This window comes from Orbicella faveolata, unplaced genomic scaffold, assembly GCF_042242905.1.
Source record: "Orbicella faveolata isolate gen_17 unplaced genomic scaffold, um_ofav_v1 contig_34, whole genome shotgun sequence".
Taxonomy (NCBI): Eukaryota; Metazoa; Cnidaria; class Anthozoa; order Scleractinia; family Merulinidae; genus Orbicella; species Orbicella faveolata.
Genome location: NW_028301563.1, coordinates 25,042,854 through 25,047,274, shown reverse-complemented (window position 1 = coordinate 25,047,274; position 4,421 = coordinate 25,042,854).

The window sequence follows — 4,421 nt, the reverse complement described above, 5'->3', positions numbered from 1 at the left end:
CATGGATTTATATCAGAGGAAGGTGGGAACATATACAAAAATTATGAACTAAAAAACATGTTTTATCATTTTACAAAAAAAAAATATTCCACAGTTGCTGTTTTGTTCTTCGAACGGTTCAGATCGTTTTCACTGTCACGCAATAAAAAAAAATAATAATAAATTGAAAATCAACCAATGGAAAAAGCTAAGACATTGCGATGTACGCTATAGAAGATAAATAATTAAGACACTTCTCCAAGTTTTAGGCCTGCGCGTTTCCCCAAACTTCAGAAATTCGTAGTAAATGTTTCCCAGAAATTTACAGAGCCGAGTAAGAAAACGCCATGTTGGTATACATCCGTTGTACACCAATATGGCAGCCGGAATATAGTGTAAACATCTAGAACTTACTTTGGGTTTCAAGGCGACTGATTATTAGCACTAAACATACAAGCATTCACATAAGCACTTCTCCTGATGCTCTAACTTCCAAGAAGGCTCAAAATCATGAGATAAGTATATATTTTTCAACAAACTCGATAGTAGCCTTGTGTCACGCAACCTCCATAACCCTGAAATTCAAAATGCTCTGGTTTCCAAACGAAGCACGCTAATTGTAAACAGATATAAATATACCGCCTCTTATGCCTGACCTATTGAATTAGAATTCTTCGAAAAACACATACTTGTAAACATTTTCGAAATCCCGGGGGCGATAGTATCAAACATCTATCAAACAGCTAACTTGTCAAAACTAAGTGCAAGCCTTGGCCTTGCTTGGTCACGAAGCTGAACTTCATAACTATAGCTTGGAATTTTGGCTTCTTAGAATACTCAAGTAGTCATTTCGGAAGAATTAAAGCCAAAATACGACCAAAGAAAAAAATAACAAAATAAATGTGTTCAAATTTCCAGTGCTATACACTAGGCGTTTCACAGCGTGATGAAGCGATAGGCTTGTAGGTCTACTCAGGTGACAGCGTCTTCCTTAATAGTTGCTTCATGGTTAGATTTTAGTTTAAAACTTTAGACGAGTGGCGTTAGTGGCTGATAAAATGTGATTTAACTATAACACCGAAATATCAGTGTTTCACAAAGGAGGATATGTAGCGTATGTTGCACTGATCATAATTTTACTGAGAATTGCAAAGAAATGCAAGCCAAGTCGCGTTTTGATGGTTGAGTGGTGATATTCATAACATCGTAGTTAGCAACAAAATTTGGTCGAAAATATGAAAAAAAAAGCAAGTTGTAAGCCTCATTTTCTCTTGATTATAATTGTAAGATGGCTTTAATAAAAACATCCGTATTCACGTACGCCAATTGCCTATCCACACCATCCCACCATCCATGCCATTCGGTATTTTTTAGTCGGGATCATTTGCGGTCCCTATCGGGATCATTTGCGGTCCGGGATCATTTGCGGTCCAATTTGGGGACCATTTGCGGTCCGGGATCATTTGCGGTCCTGGGATCATTTGCGGACCCGTACAGTTGTTCTGAAATGCATTCATAAAGTTGAAAATACATCCGAGAAAAGACGACCATTTCCGCAATGTTTACATAGCAAGTCGCCATGTCATTTTAAAATAGTTTCCCACAACAACTTATCTTGGAATCTCAAGGTAATAATCACACGATAAATATATATTTCAGCGTTTTATTTCGTAAGTTGCTCAGAAATAACGATAATCCAGTCACTCAAATGTACAAAGCAGCGAACATTGAGGTTTCGGTCTTTCTTTACGTCGAAATGTAGACAAATATTTTGAAAGATGTGCTGAACATTGTTCGTAGATTCCAGGTTTTTTCAAAGGGAACCAGTTCGAGTCCGACCTTGAGATTTGGCAGAATAACAGTTAAAAGACAAATCTTTTCAGCTGTGGAGTTAGATTCTAAAATAATTAGGTACCAGAGAAGGTTTTCTCCAGTCAAAAATAGCCAATATTTTGCCTCTCGTTAACCGGTCGCCAGAAATGTTTTTTGAATGCCTTGAAAACTTAAAATAATAGAGCATTTGACATATCTTTTAAAATTAGCCGTAAAGAGGAATAGCTATTCTATATTTGAGTAAAATTTAACGGTACTTGATTGAATTTCAAGATTTTACGAACGCTTCGTCTTTTCGTGTTATTTGGGGCATTCCACTGGGCGGAAAACGCACTTTGACCGCATTTTCAAACTTTCGCATTTTTTTCAAAAACAAAAAAGCGCTGGAACTTAAAATTATGATTTTTAAAACAGTTCACCAAAAGGTATCTTGAGGCAAAATATGAGCAATGTGCCAAAATAGTCGCTGTCGCACGATTTTCAATGCTCTCAGGCAGGAGCTCTTAAAAAGGGACAATCGCCGAAATTGATGATCTTACTAAGAAACTATTAAGAAACAGTTTAATGTGTCAATGATACGGATATATAACTTGTCAATATGAACTATGTCTTGTCCGTCTTTATCAGCAATGTCTTCAAAGGGTATTTTAACTAAGTGTTTGTTATTATTACGCGTACATTTGTCTTTGTGTCACATTTTGTGTCGAATTTGTTACAAATTCCTATACTACTCTTTGATGCCCAAATCAACTTTGCGCTTTTTCTGCGCATTTCGTAAGAAAGGTATGTGGTCACTTTTGCTTCATATGACCTGCCACTAAAATTAACATTTTCGGATTGGTTGTACCCTATATGATAACCTAGGTGAACTAGTAAACTCAATTTTAGCGATCAGTTGGTATAACAAGTCGGTGTAAGAGAGCATAAAAGTTGCAAGATCAAATGCAGCTGATTAGGTACAAAGAATGTAATGTCACAAATTCGGTATCCAATCAATCACCCTGGGCACACACGCCAACAAAAATGCCGGGGTGATTGCATCTCGGATCAACGGACGCGTCAACAAAAATTGAAAACAAGTTTCAAAACGGCGGCTTCTGTGCCATTTGAATATGTTCTCGAAGAAATGACTCGTGTTGACACAGAAGAGCTACAAGAATCCAGTGACGAGGTAAGCGACAAAACAGAGAAGCTATTGAGTCAGCTGTCAATTGTTTCATAGAATGCAGTGACCTGGGGGAAAACTTCGCATTTTTTTGTTAAACAAAAGGCAAAAAGATTACGAGGTCTTTACGAACAACGTGCTCGAGAGAAAGATCCTTTTTCCATTTTCTGTGAATCATCATCACTCAACACAGGAGCAGAGTTAAAAGACGAGACCTGTACATGGTTGGATTTAATCTACAGAAGGCTGCCAGCTCGTCGGCGAATTAAGAGATCTTGGTATTTGGAGTTTACCCGTGAAATTCCAAAGGAGATTTACTTAGCTCTTAAAAGGACCTTTTCAACCACAACAAATCATGACCTGAGAGGAAATGTATGCATGGAAGGAAATCGTAAGGGCTTCTCAATCAGTATTGCATATTTTCCGTCTGTTCTTTACATGTTTCGAATTTTGACAGGAAAGACAAGTGAACAGTGTTGTGTCATTACGGTTTCTGTTACACACATAAGTTTTCTTTGCATGACTAAGTTTGCTCTGTACACTTTGCTCTCACTTAACCAATCAGAGTAGATCAGAGCGCCGGACGTTGACCTTGCCCGACTGAAACAAAATTCTTCTTTAAATTTACTGTTTCACACCTGCATATCCTCATGGTAAACTTTGTTTGTACCAAAACTTAACTAAAGAGCGCTGTTAATTTTAGCAGCCGAAATGGACTGTTCGCAGCAAAGCGGCGTCAGCGACCCTGAACTACACTACGTTTATGGAAAGGCTTGTAATGTTAATGGTTTTGTAAACGAAGAAGGCAGTGTAGATTCTCTCTTGTCTTCACTTGATTTATTCAAGTTTTTTTCTTCGAATTGTAGAGCTCTACTAGCTTTTTACGTCGTAATTTATCTCCAACCTTCACAGAAAATACACATTACAAAATTAAGAGAGCCAAAGAGTTAAGTTTCGCCAAATTGAATGCGAGAGATTAAAGAAATATATAGATAGTACACCTTGGAAAAACGATCGGAGACTGCTTCGAAGACAAGAGTGGCATTTTTATTATCAAGACCGAAACTTTAAAAGGAAGAAAACGTCGCTGACGTCCACTTTATTGGAAATAAAGTTTGGATTCTCGCGTCTATCTAGTGGTTCATTAAAAAAAAATTTAATTTATCTTCAAGTGCAGTGGATACAGAACTTCACGCCGTTGCTTGTTCTGTGGCCGTTCAACAGGCGGACTTGTTACCTGCCAAACTATTCTTTTACTTACTTTCTTAAATTGCGTGCAGCGGCATACCAGGTGAGTTTGGCAGAACCATGGTTCGTACTTTTGCGAGAGGTACTCTAGCCGAAATACCCATGGCGGGACCAAACCAGCCTGCTATGTCGCCAAAGCGTAACAGAAAGGAACGATTAGGTCTTTACCGTACCCAAATTCGGCCAAATGACCTGA